This window comes from Erythrolamprus reginae, chromosome 6, assembly GCF_031021105.1.
Source record: "Erythrolamprus reginae isolate rEryReg1 chromosome 6, rEryReg1.hap1, whole genome shotgun sequence".
Classification (NCBI taxonomy): Eukaryota; Metazoa; Chordata; class Lepidosauria; order Squamata; family Dipsadidae; genus Erythrolamprus; species Erythrolamprus reginae.
Genome location: NC_091955.1, coordinates 4,180,137 through 4,198,434, shown reverse-complemented (window position 1 = coordinate 4,198,434; position 18,298 = coordinate 4,180,137). Strand labels below are relative to the sequence as shown.

Genomic DNA, 18,298 nt, shown 5'->3' with positions numbered 1-18,298 from the left:
AGGTGTTACCCCACTGACTCACCAGCCGCCCCGAGTCTTCGGAGAGGGCGGCATACAAATCTAATTAATAACAATAATAATAATAATAATAATAATAATAATAATAATAATAATAATAATAAGTTTCAACACAGCTTGCAGCTCTTTCGCCAGCACTCCACACCCACCCACCTATATTTATAGAGGGAAGGCAGCTCAGGTTTCGCTGTGTTCACCCTAGCACAAGGACTAAAGCACCAGCCTGAAGATGATGAATGGGACCTCGTCGAAACGTCACAAGAAATCTCTGAAACCTAGACGGGAAGAAACCCGAATATGCCAAGACCTTCATACCTGTACCCATGAAAATGAAAAGTTTGTAAGAAGAAGTAATTTTCCCCATAGAATGCAATGTAAAAGCAAATAATGCATGCAATTGGGGAAACCACAATGAGGGTGGAGGCCCTGTTTCCTCCCAGGAGATTCCTAGAGAGGCCCCATGGAGGTCTTCTCCCTGCCTTTTCTGGCCCTGTTTCCTCCCAGGAGATTCCTAGAGAGGCCCAACGGAGGCTTCTCCCTGTCTTTTCTGCCCCTATTTTCTCCCAGGAGATTCCTAGAGAGGCCCCACAGAGGCTTCCCCCCGCCATTTCTGGCCCTGTTTCCTCCCAGGAGATTCCTAGAGAGGTCCCACAGAGGCTTCTCCCTTGCCTTTTCCAACCCTGTTTCCTCCCAGGAGATTCCTAGAGAGGCCCCTGCCTTTTCCGGTTACAGTTTTGGAGGCTCGCTGGGTTTGTAAATGGAAAATGGTTCTTGAGAAGAGGCAAAAAAATCTTGAACACCTGATTCTTATCTAGAAAAGTTCGTAAGTAGAGGCCTTCTTAGGTAGAGGTACCACTGTATAGTTAATTAGGCAACATGAACATCAAATTGCATTTTTTTACATAGCCATCTTTCTAACTTCACAGAAAATCTTGGTGCAGTCAGTGATGGGCAGAACAAGCGATTCCACCAAGATTTGAAGGTCGTGGAGGCACGGGGTCAAGGGAGATGGGAGGTACATAGGATGGCTGACTATTGTTGGAGCATTAAGCCAGAATGCCCACAGATTAAACACTCCAGAAAAAACTATAAGTGAAAAATTATACCTTAATGTGTATAATTACCATTCGATTAAAAAAAACCCCAACCTCTGTACAAGCACAATTTAACAAAACTAAGCATATTTTGGGAACCAGTACATCAAACTCCAAAAACCAGGCATGTTACCTGTTCTGTCGGGCTCTCTGGTAGACTCCTCCCAAAAATTCACAGGTACAAATTTCAGACACACACACGTTTGACAATTCAAAACAATGTTCTTTATAATGAAAATTCACTTAACCTAAGCCCTCTTTTGGTATAGCCAAGAACACTCGTCTCCAAACAAACGGGTAATTTGTACAAATCCCTTATCAGTTCTGAGATACTTATCTTGCAGCTGTGAGGCAATTCACAGTCCTTCTTCTTTCACAAAGTGAAACACACTTTGCTCTGGTTTAGTTTCAAAGCAGGGAAAAATCAGCACACAAAGATCAAAGTCAGCAAAGCAGTCACGAAACACAACGATCAGATAATCCTCCACAATGGCCAAACCCACAGGCTGCTCTTTATAGCAGCCTCCCTAATGACCACAGCTCCACCCAACCACAGGTGGCCTCATTTTCTTTGATAATAATCTCTCAGTTGTTGCTGCCTATGCATCGCTCTCCGCATGCGTGGCTGTATCATTAACTCTTGTTCTGAATCCAAGGAGGAGCTAGATAATTGATCTCCTTCTGAGCTGTCTGCCCCACTCTCCTCCTCCCTGTCACTCATGTCTTCTTGGTCAGAGGAGCCTTCATCAGCAGATTCCACCAGGGGCAAAACAGGCCTGCAGCATGTGGATGTCTCCCCCACATCCACAGTCCTTGGGGCAGGAGCAGGGCCAGAGCTAACCACAACAGTTACCTTTGCTGACGATTGTTTTGTGTTGACCAGTGTAATGAATAAAAGCGGATGGAGTATTTAAAATTGGAGGCGTAATGTACTCCGTGGTCATAGTGGCATCATCTTTTCTAGTGTCCAGCCATTGGGTGCATTGACCTATCTCAACTCTGCTATGGACTAGAGACTAACACTGGAGAACATAGAATTCCCCTCTTCAAGTAGCTTTGAAGAGATTGTTTATGTAAGCTTAGAAAGATAAATACACACATACACACACACACACACACACACAAAGAGAGAGAGAGAGAGAGACTTTATTTATTTTATTTTATTTATTTATTTATTCATTTGTCCAATACACAATACATATGGAAGAGAATAGACATGAAGTAATATATATAAAGATAATATGTAAAAATAGAGGAGAAGATATATGAAAGGAAGAAAATATGTATGACATATGAGATAAAGGAAAGACAATTGGACAGGGGACGAAAGGCACACTAGTGCACTTATGTACGCCCCTTACTGACCTCTTAGAAACCTGGAGAGGTCAATCGTGGAGAGTCTAAGGGAGTAGTGTTGGGGGTTAGGGGTTGACACTATTGAGTCTGGCAATGAGTTCCACGCTTCGACAACTCGATTGGTAAAGTCATATTTTTTACAGTGAAGTTTGGAGCGGTTAATATTAAGTTTGAATCTGTTGCGTGCTCTTGTGTTGTTGCGGTTGAAGCTGAAGTAGTCATTGACTGGTAGGACGTTGCAGCATATGATCTTGTGGGCAATACTTAAATCATGGTTTAGGCGGCATAGTTCTAAGCTTTCTAGACCCAGGATTGTTAGTCTATTTTCGTAGGGTTTTCTGTTTCGAGTGGAGGAGTGAAAGATAAATACATACAAACAGAGAGAGAGAGAGAGAAAGACAGAGAGAGAGATTGCGCAAAGAGATAGAAAGATAGAAAGCTGGAGAGATTGATTGAATAAACTTGTATGTTTATTAAAAATTGAAGGCGTCATATTCTCCATGCTGATGTGTCAAATCTCCGTGATTGCCACAGAGATTTCCCCCCACCCCTCCTTTCCCGGGTCAATATTTACCTGTCTTGTGAGATTTAAAAAACAAAGTTCTGGATCATAAGAGCTTTCCAGTGCTCGGAATGTTGCCATATGAATTAATCTTAGTTTGCCTAACTCTTGAGGACACCCTTGATGAAAATGCGAGAATCACCTGAGCTCTTGTAACTGGAGATCTTATTCTTTAATTTTTTTGCCTCTTCTTAAGAACCATTTTCTACTTAAGAACCCGAGCCCTCTCCCACCCCTCCCTCCCTCTGCCTTCCCTCCCTCATCCCCTCCTTCCCTTCCTCATTCTTCTCCCTCCCTCCATCTCTCCCACTTCCCTCCCGTTCCCTCCTTCCTTCCCCCTTCTTCAATCTCCTTTCTTCTTCCCTTTCCTCCCCTCCCTCCCTCTGCCTTCCCTCCCCTTCCCTCCTTTTTCCTTCCCTCTCTCTCCCTTCCCATCCCCTCCTTCTTCCCCCTTCCTTAATCTCCATTCTTCTTCCCTTATGTTTAAGTTTAAGTTTTATTGGATTTATATGCCGCCCCTCTCCGAAAACTCGGGGCGGCTAACAACAATCATGAACAATATACAATAAAATCCAATACTAAAAGCAAATTAAAACCCCTTAATATATAAAAACCAAACATACATACAAACATACCATGTATACAGTTGTAACGGCCTAGGCCTTTTTCCTTCCCTCCCTCCCTCTCCCTTCCCATCCCCTCCTTCTTCCCCCTTCCTCAATCTCCATTCTTCTTCCCTTCTCCTCCCCTCCCCTCCTTTTTCCTTCCCTCTCTCTCCCTCCTCCATCCCCTCCTTCTTCCCCCTTCCTCAATCTTCATTCTTCTTCCCTTCTCCTCCCCTCCCCTCCTTTTCCTTCCCTCTCTCTCCCTTCTCATCCCCTCCTTCTTCCCCCTTCCTCAATCTCCATTCTTCTTCCCTTCTCCTCCCCTCCCCTCCTTTTTCCTTCCCTCTCTCTCTCCCTCCTCCATCCCCTCCTTCTTCCCCCTTCCTCAATCTCCATTCTTCTTCCCTTCTCCTCCCCTCCCCTTCCCTCCTTTTCCATCTCTCTCCCTTCTCATCCCCCCCTTCTTCCCCCTTCCTCAATCTCCATTCTTCTTCCCTTCTCCTCCCCTCCCCTCCTTTTTCCTTCCCTCTCTCTCCCTCCTCCATCCCCTCCTTCTTCCCCCTTCCTCAATCTTCATTCTTCTTCCCTTCTCCTCCCCTCCCCTTCCCTCCTTTTCCATCTCTCTCCCTTCTCATCCCCCCCTTCTTCCCCCTTCCTCAATCTCCATTCTTCTTCCCTTCTCCTCCCCTCCCTTTCCCTCCTTTATTCCTTCCCTCTCTCTCCCTCCCTTCCCTTCCCTCCCCTCCCCCATCCCCTCCTTCCTTTCCCCTTCTTTCTCCTCACCCTCCCCTTCCCAAACGGAAGGCACGATGGCAAAGGAGCTATCCCCAGCCAGCTTTCCCTCCCCTCTTCTTCAGCCTTCTGCCCTTCCTACCTGGAAACACCTCCACTGCTGCTTTGTGCTGGGTGTCACACGCCCAGGGCCTCCTTCCCTTTTGGCTCAGCCGCCCACACGTTAGGCTTGTCTGCGGGCAGCTAGCAGATATATAAGGAGCTTAATGAGACGGAGTTGGCAAACTTCTTCTCCTGGCATCTCCCAACCTGTCTGCCTGGAGTGACTTGGTTTCCCTTCACCGTTTCAGAAGTTCAGAATAAGTTCGCAAGTTTCCTCTGTTTCCACTTGGAAGATTCAGGGAGAAACTTTGATTGTCCAAGGGCTGGTTCTTCCATTGCTCCTGATCTCCCGGGACAAGTTTACTATAGTCACTGAAATATATATATATAGATAGATATTTCTTTTTAAAAAACTCTCTACTGAGGGTGATGAAAGATCAACGGACTCTTGAGCCACTGGGCAGTCCTACGCTACCCTGAGCTTCTTGCAAGAGTTGCTGCAGCAACCGACTTTTTCCCTCTGTGAATCTGATTTCAACACAGGCACCGTTATTTTTATTTTATTTCGGGGCTGGTTTAAGCATCCTCTACGAGCCCTGCTGTGGCGGAGTTATTGACTTCCTCCATCCATCTCCAGGTGGGTTAGCATCTTCAAGAGCGTCCTTGGTGGCCTGTGCAAATTCTATAGGTTTGGGGGGTTATTTATTCACTTATTCACTTATTCATGTATTCATTCATTTACTTACCTCCCTACCTATTTACCTATCTACCTACCTACTTATTTATTCACATTCATTTATTCATGTATTCATTTACTAACTTACTTACCTACCTACTTACTTACCTACCTACCTACCTACTTACATACTTACTTACCTACCTACCTACGTACCTACCTATTTACCTACCTACCTACTTATTTATTCACATTCATTTATTCATGTATTCATTTACTAACTTACTTACCTACCTACCTACCTACCTACCTACTTACTCACTTACCTACCTACCTACCTATCTACTTACATACTTACCTACCTACCTACTTATTTATTCACATTCATTTATTCATGTATTCATTTACTAACTTACTTACCTACCTATTTACCTACCTACCTACTTACTCACTTACATACCTACCTACTTACATACCTACCTACCTACCTACTTATTCATTCACATTCATTTATTCATGTATTCATTTACTAACTTACCTACCTATTTACCTACCTACCTACTTACTCACTTACCTACCTACCTACCTATCTACTTACATACTTACCTACCTACCTACTTATTTATTCACATTCATTTATTCATGTATTCATTTACTAACTTACTTACCTACCTATTTACCTACCTACCTACTTACTCACTTACCTACCTACCTACTTACATACCTACCTACCTACCTACTTATTCATTCACATTCATTTATTCATGTATTCATTTACTAACTTACCTACCTATTTACCTACCTACCTACCTACTTACTCACTTACCTACCTACCTACTTACATACTTACCTACCTACTTATTCATTCACATTCATTTATTCATGTATTCATTTACTAACTTACCTACCTACCTACTTATTTATTCACATTCATTTATTCATGTATTCATTTACTAACTTAACTACCTACCTACCCACTTACTTACTTACCTACCTACCTACTTATTTATTCATATTCATTTATTCATGTATTCATTTACTAACTTAACTACCTACCTACCCACTTACTTACTTACCTACCTACCTACTTATTTATTCACATTCATTTATTCATGTATTCATTTACTAACTTACTTACCTAACTACCTACCTACTTACCTACTTACCTACCTACCTACAGAGAAAGAAAGACAGACGATAAATAGACATAGAGATAGATATAGATATATATATAGAGAGAGACAGATAAATAGACATAGAGATAGATATAGATATATATATAGAGAGAGACAGATAAATAGACATAGAGATAGATATAGATATATATATAGAGAGAGACAGATAAATAGACATAGAGATAGATATAGATATATATAGAGAGAGAGACAGATAAATAGACATAGAGATAGATATAGATATAGAGAGAGACAGATAAATAGACATAGAGATAGATACAGATTCAGATATTGTATAGGAACATTTAGTAGATGGATAAACAGAACACATTGGTTGTTGCTGGTTTCAGCTTACTGGAAAGTATTTTAAGTGTGTGTGTGTGTGTGTGTGTGTGTGTGTGTGTGTGTATAAATTTTGACTATGAATACATACACTGCTCAAAAAAATAAAGAGGACACTTAAATAACAGAATATATCTCCAAGTCAATCCAACTTCTGTGAAATCAAACTGCCCCCTTAGGAAGCAACACTGATTGACAATCAATTTCACCTGCTGCTTTGCAAATGGAATAGTTGTGCAAATGAAATATTCACTGAGAATATTTCATTCATTCAGATCTAGGATGTGTTCTATGAGGGTTCCCTTTATTTATTTGTTTTTGAGCAGTATACATAACCACATATGAATATGTATGTGTGTGTGTATAAATCTGGAATCTGAATATATACATATTCAGGTTGTGGTTACACCACTATCAGTGCTTCCGTAAGAGTGAAGGACATTTTCAAACTAGCAGGTGATAAAACATCAAAGGCTTCGCTGGGAAAGCAAACTTGAACCCGGAGGTGTTGGCGATAAGCTGGATAAAAAAAAAGTGAAATATTTACAGGTGGCTGAAATATCAGTTATTATGACTAGCTGGCGTCTTGGGGAAAAAAATGTGACCTTGTGACTGATTACTGCAGATGTGAAAAGCTGAAACAATTACTGACCTTAAGAAAGGCAAATATACTGAGCTTTGCTTGCAGTTTCCCCCCTCCTTTTTGGCTCTTTTTGGAGATATTCCAGGGGCGATTATCTAGCTTTATTTGTTGCATTTATTTATTTCTTGCATTTAAATGCTATTCATTCTGAAACAGACTCTGAGCGTAAAAACAGTAAAAAATATATATCAAAAATCACATATATCATAAAACAACAATACATCCTGACATTCAATCTTAATTCCAGGCCTGCTAGAAAAGTCAGGTTTTAGCAGCTTTCCAGAAAAATGATAAGGAGGAGATGATGCAAATCTCTGGCGGCAGTTGATCCCATAGGGTTGGAGCCACCACAGAGAAGGCTCTTCCCAGAAGTCCCGCCAACCGACATTATTTGGCGGACGGGACCTGGAGAAGGCCGACTCTGTTGTCCCTTTCTGGCCGCAGCGAGGTATGTACGATTGGGTTGTGTGATTATTTTAATGATAACGTTTTTAATTATTGGATTTGTTATATGTTGTTTACTATTGTTGTGAGCTGCCCTGAGTCCTTGGAGAAGGGTGGCATACAAATCTAATAAATTATTATTAATTATTATTATTATTATTATTATGAGGCAGGAGGCAGTCCCATAAATAGTTTGGCCTTGAGCCATTTAGGGCTTTGAGATCTGTCTACTTTCTCTGGGTTTCAAAATCCACTTTTCCCCCCAATCGTAATCTAATAATTATAATTCTTCTAAGGCAGCTAGTCCTTGACCCTCAAAAGTTCTTTTAGTGGCTGTTCGAAGTTAGAAAGAAAGAAAGAAAGAAAGAAGGAAAGAAGGAAGGAAGGAAGGAAAGAAAGAAAGAAAGAAGGAAAGAAGGAAAGAAGGAAAGAAGGAAAGAAGGAAAGAAGGAAAGAAGGAAAGAAAGAAAAAAGGAAGGAAGAAAGGAAAGAAAGAAAGAAAGAAGGAACAAAAGAAAGGAAGAAGGAAGGAAGGAAAGAAGGAAAGAATGGAAGAAAGAAAGAAGGGAAGAAAGGAAGAAAGAAAGAAAGAAAGAAAAAAGGAAGGAAGGAAGGAAAGAAAGAAGAAAGGAAGGAACAAAAGAAAGGAAGAAGGAAGGAAAGAAAGAAAGGAAGAAGGAAGGAAGGAAGGAAGAAGGAAGGAAGGAAGGAAAGAAAGAAAGAAGGGAAGAAAGAAAGAAAAAGGGAAGGAAGGAAGAAAGGAAGAAGGAAGGAAAGAAAGAAAGAAAGAAAGAAAGAAAGAAAGAAGGAAGGAATGAAGGAACAAAAAAAAGGAAGGAAGGAAAGGAAGAAGGAAGGAAAGAAAGGAAGAAGGAAGGAAGGAAGGAAAAAAGGAAAGAAGGAAGGAAGGAAAAAAGGAAAGAAGGAAGGAAAGAAAGAAGGAAGGAATGAAAGAAGGAAAGAAAGAAAAAAGAAGGAAGGAAAGAAAGAAGGAAAGAAGAAGGAAGGAAAGAAGGAAAGAAGGAAAGAAGGAAAGAAAGAAGGAAAGAAGGAAGGAGGGAAGGAAAGAAAGAAAGAAAGAAAGAAAGAAAAAGAAGTAGGAGGAGGAAAGAGGAAGAGAAAGGGGGGGGGAGTAAAAAAAACCTCCTTTCTCCTCTCTGACAACTTTCCAACTTCACTTAGCTTTGCAGTGGGAGCCACGCCAACCTTGGTGTCACCTGGAACAGGACCCAAACGCCGTGTCCTGGCTCGACCGTTTTCCAAGTCCAAGCAGTTTGCCTTGCGAATAGTTAGGCTGACTCACCTTAAAGAGAGGACGCATAACAGGAGCCTCCCCCGTAGTAGCTAGGATGGCCCTTGACCCAGTTGTAAGGCCACTACTTCCCCTCCCTTTCCCCCTCTCCAAACAGCAGTTGTGAATCGGAAGGAGTGTCTCTGTGTGTGTGTTTGTGTTTGTGAAAGCAGAAATTGTTATAAATAGCCACGCAATATAAGTTTGGGGACGGGCTCTCTGGCCGAGCGCCTGGGAAGTTAAATTGAAGAAGTCAAACCCACCCATCCCATGACTGGGAGATTTATTAGGTCAGGAGGATCCACGCTTGGTTCAGAAGGAAGCCCTGCCTCAGAGGGATCAGGAGATCTTCTTTCCAAGCATTTGAGATCCCTTGTCACAGGCTTTGCAAAGGAAGGTAAGTAAGGTCTCTCTCTCTCTCTCTCTCTCACTTTTGTCTTTAGAAGCCGTGCAGAAAACAATCACGGGGTTGAGATGAATGCTCAGCCCTTTCAAATTAAAAAATGTTTTTCTCCTGCTCTGTCTGGTATTCTAAACAAGCTTTATGGCTTAGAGATGGCTTAGAAATCTTTTGGAGGGGAGGATATTTATTTATTTGAATTCTGGCAATTGAAACATAGAAGACTGACGGCAGAAAAAGACCTCCTGGTCCATCTAGTGCAGTGTTTTTCAACCAGTGTGCCGTGGCACACTAGTGTGCCTCAAGACATGGTCAGGTGTGCCGCGAAGCTCAGAGAGAGAAAGAAAACAAGAGAGAGAGAAAGAGAGAGAAAGAGAAAGAGAGAGAGAAAGCAAGCAAGCAAGAGAGAGAGAAAGAAAACAAGAGAGAGAGAAAGAGAGAGAAAGAGAAAGAGAGAGAGAAAGCAAGCAAGAGAGAGAGAAATAAAACAAGAGAGAAAGAAAGACAGAGAAAGAAAGAGAGAGAGAGAGAAAGCAAGAGAGAGAGAAAGAGAATAAGAGAGAAAGAAAGAAAGAGAGAGCAAGAAAGCAAGAAAGCAAGCAAGAGAGAGAGAAAGAGAGGGAGGGAGGGAAGGTGGGAGAGAGAAAGACATAGAAGGAGGTAGGGAGGGAGAGAGAAATAGAGCAAAAAAGAGGAAAGAAGGAAGAGAGAAAGAAAGAGGGATGGAGAGAGAGAGAAAAAAAGAGGGAGGGAGAGAAAGAGGGAGGGAGAAATAGAGCGAAAGGAAGAGAGAATTTTTTTATCCAAACTTTTTTTAGCCCTCCCCCCCAATGTGCCCCATGGTTTTGTAAATGTGAAAAATGTGCCGCGGCTCAAAAAAGGTTGAAAATCACTGATCTAGTCTGCCCTTGTACTATTTCCTGTATTTTATCTTAGGATGGATCTAGGTTTATCCCAGGCATGTTTACGTTCAGTGACTGTGGATTGACCAACCACGTCAACTAGAAGATGGATATATTAACAAAGAGATAATAATAATAATAATAATAATAATAATAATAATAATAATAATAATAAATAATAATAATAATAATAATAATAATAATAATAATAATAATAATAATAATAATAATAATTTATTAGATTTGTATGCCGCCCCTCTCCCAAGACTCGGGGCGGCTCACAACAAACGATAAAAAACAATATATACAGGCACAAATCTAATATTAAGAAAAAACTAAAAACCCTATCAAATTAAAAACCAAACAGCACATACATACCAAACATAAATTATAATAAGCCTGGGGGAAAGGTGTCTCAAATCCCCCATGCCTGGCGGTATAGGTGGGTCTTAAGTAGTTTACGGAAGACAAGGAGGGTGGGAGCAGTTCTAATCTTTGGGGGGAGTTGATTCAAGAGGGCCGGGGCCGCCACAGAGAAGGCTCTTCCCTTACAAGGGAAAGAAACTTCCGATTACTATAAGATACGGGATGAATTTTATAATTGGTTAAAAGAGAAAAAGTGATAAAGGAAGTGAAATTAAATAGAAATGTAGCCTAAGGGAGCAATGATAGACAAAAATAACTTTATTTGTAGTGTAAATAAAAATAGGCAAGCAAAACGTTAACCAAAAAAAAAAGGTTTTAAACATTATTTATTGAATTTCGGATAAAAACAGAACCATAGAAGATTGATGGCAGAAAAAGGACCTCCTGGTCCATCTAGTCTGCCCTTATACTATTTGCTGTATTTTATCTTAGGATGGATCTAGATTTATCCCAGGCATGTTTAAATTTGGTTCCTGTGGATTGACCAGCCACGTCTGCTGGAAGTTTGTTCCAAGCATCTACTACTCTGTTTTCTCCCATTGCTTCTGACCTTTCCCCCAACTCACCTCACGTTGTGTCCCCCTTGTTCTTGTGTTCACTTTCCTATTAAAAACACTTCCCTCCTGAGCCTTATTGAACCCTTTAACATATTTAAATATTTCATTTATTCATTTATTCATGTACTTAAATGGGGTTGCTTTCTGTATTTTGCTTATGGTTCATGTAAAGGTTTTTTGCAAGAATTCCTGATCTGTAATATTTCATAATAGCGGGAATCTGTACCGAATAATTGATGGATATATGTACTATGTAGCATAAATCCGTATAGTATTCAGTTAATAATAATAATAATAATAATAATAATAATAATAATAATAATACCAACTACAATAACAATAGCAATAGCAATAACAATAACAATAAAAATAACAACAACAACAATAATAATAATAATAATAATAATATAGTCCTAAGTGCTTGGGAAGCACCCGACTGGTAATGAAATACAAAACCCAGCATAGTGATATCATTTGTTGTGTTGTATTGTTAATAATAATAATAATAATAATAATAATAATAATAATAATAATAATAATATCATCGTATATTTTAAGTAGATACATGGTTGATATGTAAGATGCTGGCAGCAACCCATACCAACCATTAGCAGCAGTCAGTGGTATTTAAATGTTTCGATCATGTCCCCCCTTTTCCTTCTGTCCTCCAGACTATACAGATTGACTTCATGAATTCCTTCCTGATATGTTTTATGCTTAAGACCTTCCACCATTCTTGTAGCCCATATAAGAAAACATATATGAAATCTAACATTAAAACATACTCTAAAACCAATCATCCACATTTGTCCTCTCATCATACATTCAATTGTTGGCGGGGCTAGATGTAATATATATACTATATATCCATCAACTATTCAGTATAGATATACTACATAGTATAAAGTCATATACAGTGGTACCTCTACTTCAGAACTTAATTCGTTCTGTGACCAGGTCCTTAAGTAGAAAGTAGAAGCCATTTTTCCCATAGGAATCAATGTAAAAGCAAATAATGCATGCAAACCCATTAGGAAAGAAATAAAAGCTCGGAATTTGGGTGGGAGAAAGAGGAGGAAGAAGAGGAGGAGAAGGACAGTCGCTGCCCAGAGCGAAGGGAGCATTTCTTTTCTCTGGGCGCTGGCAGAGGTTTATTCCCTCTCCAAGTGCCCAGAGAAAGGGAAATGATTCGTTCTCTCTGGACTGCCAAAGAGAACGAATCATTCGCCACCGAAAGGCTCCTCTGGCAGCCCAGAAAAGCCCGAGATGACCAGGATTAAAGGGGGAATGGCAGGAACCTGCCCGGGCCTTCGTGCCGCTCTCAACTTTCCTGGGAATTTTTTCCGTGCTCGGGTTCTTAAGTAGAAAATGGTTCTTAAGTAGAGGCAAAAAAATCTTGAACACCCGATTCTTATCTAGAAAAGTTCTTAAGTAGAGGAGTTCATAAGTAGAGGTACCACTGTACTTATTCTGCACAGATCTTAATATCATGAAATACCGCTGATCCAGAATTTTTGCAAAAATCTTTTTTTACCTGCACAGACAATCTATCCAGCGTATTGTCTGTCTGGCTATTAGGTGCTCCTCAGTCTAACTCTTGCAATCTAACTAGACACAAGAACATATTTTTTCCGAACGCCATCACTCTACTAAACAAATAATTCCCTCAACACTGTCAGACTTTCTACTAAATCTGCACTTCTATTCTACTAGTTTTTCTCATCATTCCTATCACCCATTTCCTCCCATGTTGACTGTATGACTGTAACTTGTTGCTTATATCCTAAGATTTTTATTAATATTGCTTCTTCATTGCTTATTTGACCCCTATGACAATCATTAAGTGTTGTGCCACATGATTCTTGACAAATGTATATTTTATTTTATGTACGTTGAGAGCATATGCACCAAGACAAATTCCTTGTGTGTCCAATCACACTTGGCCAATAAAAATTCTATTCTATTCTATTCAAATACGTAGCCGAGCGCTTCGTTTGAAATTTGAGGGCCGTCAATTAGATTGCTTTTAATTTTTCAACTGTCGCCTTCTTGCCATTTCGTGGAGAAGGCCGTGGTGACCTCTAAAACGCCCACACCTTTTAACTTTCCATAAAAGAACCGCCCCCAAATCATTCCTAGGCAAGATGGACGTATCTTCTTCTGTGGAACTCAGGTGAAGTTGTGTGAGACGGTCAAGGGCAAGGTAAGGTCCACTGAGGTTTTCTCTATTTTGGTCCTAAAGAATTTGGAGAGAGCTTTCCAGGATCGCATGGAAGTTCCCCATGATCCACATTCTGTTCTCAGGGTCAGCTGATGGGCATCAAAGGAATATCTTGCACGTATTTTCCAATCTGATTCTGCCTTTGATGCTTGAAGCTTAATATATAACTCTCTCGATCAGGAGCTATTCGTAGAGTCATTAATTTGCATCTACGAGGGTTTTTTCTTCGGGAAAGACCAGAAAGACTTCCCCAAATCCTTGTTTGTTTGTTTGTTTATTTGTTTGTTTGCTTGCATGCTTCCTTTCATCCCTCCTTCTTTCCTTCTTTCTTTCCTTCTTTCTTTCCTTCCTTCCTTCCTTGCTTCCTTCTTTCCTTCTTTTCTTCCTTCGTTCCTTGCTTATTTCCTTCCTTCCTTCTTTCCTTCCTTCCTTCTTTCTTTCTTTCCTTCCTTCTTTCCTTCTTTCCTTCCTTCCTTCTTTCCTTCTTTCCTTTTTTCCTTCTTTCCTTCTTTCTTTCCTTCTTTCCTTCCTTCCTTCTTTCCTTCCTTCCTTCCTTCCTTCCTCGAGTGGTCGAGGCATGGAACTCACCACCAGACTCTGTAGTATCATCTCCTAACCTCCAAAACTTTACTCTTGGACTGTCCACTGTTGACCTCTCCTGATTCCTAAGAGGTCAGTAAGAGATGCGCATAAATGCACCAAGGTGCCTTCCCTCCCCTGTCCTAATGTTTCTTTTATTTTTTTTTACTAGCATCATGGATATGAATGTTACTATATCTAATGTTTCTTCTTCTTCTTTTCCTTGTTACTAGTATTAAGTAGGATGCTTGGCTGCATAGCTAGAGGTATCATAAGCAGGAACAGGGAGATTGTGATCCCCCTATTTAGAGCGCTGGTGAGACCACATTTGGAATACTGTGTTCAATTCTAGAGACCTCACCTACAAAAAGATATGGATAAAATTGAACGGGTCCAAAGACGGGCTACAAGAATGGTGGAAGGTCTTAAGCATAAAATGTATCAGGAAAGACTTAATGAACTCAATCTGTATAGCCTGGAGGACAGAAGGAAAAGGGGGGACATGACCGAAACATTTAAATATGTTAAAGGGTTAAATAAGGTCCAGGAGGGAAGTGTTTTTAATAGGAAAGTGAACCCAAGAACAAGGGGACACAATCTGAAGTTAGTTGGGGGAAAGATTAAAAGCAACATGAGAAAATATTATTTTACTGAAAGAGTAGTAGATCCTTGGAACAAAATCCAGCAGACGTGGTTGGTCAATCCACAGTCACTGAATTTAAATCTGCCTGGGATAAACATAGATCCATCCTAAGATAAAATACAGGAAATAGTATAAGGGCAGACTAGATGGATCATAAGGTCTTTTTCTGCCGTCAGTCTTCTATGTTTCTATGTTTCTATGAATATTATTATATTCCCAGCAGCCGATAAGGTCCCACAGAGTTGGCCTTCTCCGGGTCCCGTCGACCAAACAATGTCGTTTGGCGGGCCCCAGGGGAAGAGCCTTCTCTGTGGTGGCCCCGGCCCTCTGGAACCAACTCCCCCTGGAGATTAGAATGGTGGGTCTTAAGTAACTTGTCTTTCGCAAGTTACTTAAGACCCACCTATATCGCCAGGCATGGGGGAACTAAGACATCTCGCCCAGGCTCTCTTGTGTTTTATGTTTGGTATGTATGTGTTGTATGGTTTTTTAACAGCTGGGGTTTTTATTTAATTCTTATTATTAGATTTGTTACATTGTCTATACTGTTTTTTATCCTTGTTGTGAGCCGCCCCGAGACTTCGGAGAGGGGCGGCATACAAATCTAATAAATAATAATAATAAAAAACAATTGCTGCCAACCTGCCTTCCATTGATGACTTGTATACTGCACGAGTCAAAAAGAGGGTGGGGAAAATATTTACTGACCCCTCAAATCTTGGACACAAATTGTTTCAACTCCTACTCTCAAAACGTCGCTACAGAGCACTGCACACCAAAACAACTAGACACAAGAACATATTTTTTCCGAACGCCATCACTCTACTAAACAAATAATTCCCTCAACACTGTCAGACTTTCTACTAAATCTGCACTTCTATTCTACTAGTTTTTCTCATCATTCCTATCACCCATTTCCTCCCATGTTGACTGTATGACTGTAACTTGTTGCTTATATCCTAAGATTTTTATTAATATTGCTTCTTCATTGCTTATTTGACCCCTATGACAATCATTAAGTGTTGTGCCACATGATTCTTGACAAATGTATATTTTATTTTATGTACGTTGAGAGCATATGCACCAAGACAAATTCCTTGTGTGTCCAATCACACTTGGCCAATAAAAATTCTATTCTATTCTATTCAAATACGTAGCCGAGCGCTTCGTTTGAAATTTGAGGGCCGTCAATTAGATTGCTTTTAATTTTTCAACTGTCGCCTTCTTGCCATTTCGTGGAGAAGGCCGTGGTGACCTCTAAAACGCCCACACCTTTTAACTTTCCATAAAAGAACCGCCCCCAAATCATTCCTAGGCAAGATGGACGTATCTTCTTCTGTGGAACTCAGGTGAAGTTGTGTGAGACGGTCAAGGGCAAGGTAAGGTCCACTGAGGTTTTCTCTATTTTGGTCCTAAAGAATTTGGAGAGAGCTTTCCAGGATCGCATGGAAGTTCCCCATGATCCACATTCTGTTCTCAGGGTCAGCTGATGGGCATCAAAGGAATATCTTGCACGTATTTTCCAATCTGATTCTGCCTTTGATGCTTGAAGCTTAATATATAACTCTCTCGATCAGGAGCTATTCGTAGAGTCATTAATTTGCATCTACGAGGGTTTTTTCTTCGGGAAAGACCAGAAAGACTTCCCCAAATCCTTGTTTGTTTGTTTGTTTATTTGTTTGTTTGCTTGCATGCTTCCTTTCATCCCTCCTTCTTTCCTTCTTTCTTTCCTTCTTTCTTTCCTTCCTTCCTTCCTTGCTTCCTTCTTTCCTTCTTTTCTTCCTTCGTTCCTTGCTTATTTCCTTCCTTCCTTCTTTCCTTCCTTCCTTCTTTCTTTCTTTCCTTCCTTCTTTCCTTCTTTCCTTCCTTCCTTCTTTCCTTCTTTCCTTTTTTCCTTCTTTCCTTCTTTCTTTCCTTCTTTCCTTCCTTCCTTCTTTCCTTCCTTCCTTCCTTCCTTCCTCGAGTGGTCGAGGCATGGAACTCACCACCAGACTCTGTAGTATCATCTCCTAACCTCCAAAACTTTACTCTTGGACTGTCCACTGTTGACCTCTCCTGATTCCTAAGAGGTCAGTAAGAGATGCGCATAAATGCACCAAGGTGCCTTCCCTCCCCTGTCCTAATGTTTCTTTTATTTTTTTTTACTAGCATCATGGATATGAATGTTACTATATCTAATGTTTCTTCTTCTTCTTTTCCTTGTTACTAGTATTAAGTAGGATGCTTGGCTGCATAGCTAGAGGTATCATAAGCAGGAACAGGGAGATTGTGATCCCCCTATTTAGAGCGCTGGTGAGACCACATTTGGAATACTGTGTTCAATTCTAGAGACCTCACCTACAAAAAGATATGGATAAAATTGAACGGGTCCAAAGACGGGCTACAAGAATGGTGGAAGGTCTTAAGCATAAAATGTATCAGGAAAGACTTAATGAACTCAATCTGTATAGCCTGGAGGACAGAAGGAAAAGGGGGGACATGACCGAAACATTTAAATATGTTAAAGGGTTAAATAAGGTCCAGGAGGGAAGTGTTTTTAATAGGAAAGTGAACCCAAGAACAAGGGGACACAATCTGAAGTTAGTTGGGGGAAAGATTAAAAGCAACATGAGAAAATATTATTTTACTGAAAGAGTAGTAGATCCTTGGAACAAAATCCAGCAGACGTGGTTGGTCAATCCACAGTCACTGAATTTAAATCTGCCTGGGATAAACATAGATCCATCCTAAGATAAAATACAGGAAATAGTATAAGGGCAGACTAGATGGATCATAAGGTCTTTTTCTGCCGTCAGTCTTCTATGTTTCTATGTTTCTATGAATATTATTATATTCCCAGCAGCCGATAAGGTCCCACAGAGTTGGCCTTCTCCGGGTCCCGTCGACCAAACAATGTCGTTTGGCGGGCCCCAGGGGAAGAGCCTTCTCTGTGGTGGCCCCGGCCCTCTGGAACCAACTCCCCCTGGAGATTAGAATGGTGGGTCTTAAGTAACTTGTCTTTCGCAAGTTACTTAAGACCCACCTATATCGCCAGGCATGGGGGAACTAAGACATCTCGCCCAGGCTCTCTTGTGTTTTATGTTTGGTATGTATGTGTTGTATGGTTTTTTAACAGCTGGGGTTTTTATTTAATTCTTATTATTAGATTTGTTACATTGTCTATACTGTTTTTTATCCTTGTTGTGAGCCGCCCCGAGACTTCGGAGAGGGGCGGCATACAAATCTAATAAATAATAATAATAAAAAACAATTGCTGCCAACCTGCCTTCCATTGATGACTTGTATACTGCACGAGTCAAAAAGAGGGTGGGGAAAATATTTACTGACCCCTCAAATCTTGGACACAAATTGTTTCAACTCCTACTCTCAAAACGTCGCTACAGAGCACTGCACACCAAAACAACTAGACACAAGAACAGTTTTTTTCCGAACGCCATCACTCTACTAAACAAATAATTCCCTCAACACTGTCAGACTTTCTACTAAATCTGCACTTCTATTCTACTAGTTTTTCTCATCATTCCTATCAC

At 40.6% G+C, this 18,298-nt stretch overlaps 1 protein-coding gene across 4 annotated transcripts in view; it reads left to right on the top strand.

Annotated features, from left to right (window-relative positions):
* The window catches only part of LOC139169220 (platelet glycoprotein 4-like), a 90,438-nt gene that overhangs the window by 17,528 nt on the left and 54,612 nt on the right, over positions 1-18,298 (top strand). The window contains exon 1 of one of the 4 annotated variants that reach the window (XM_070755096.1): positions 4,928-5,106. The exons of 2 other annotated variants lie outside the window; for them this stretch is intronic. The gene's annotated coding sequence lies outside the window, so the exon portion shown is untranslated. Of the gene's footprint in view, positions 1-4,927; positions 5,107-8,880; positions 9,438-18,298 lie in introns of those variants that run through there. One more of the 4 variants, XM_070755093.1, reaches the window with a different exon arrangement.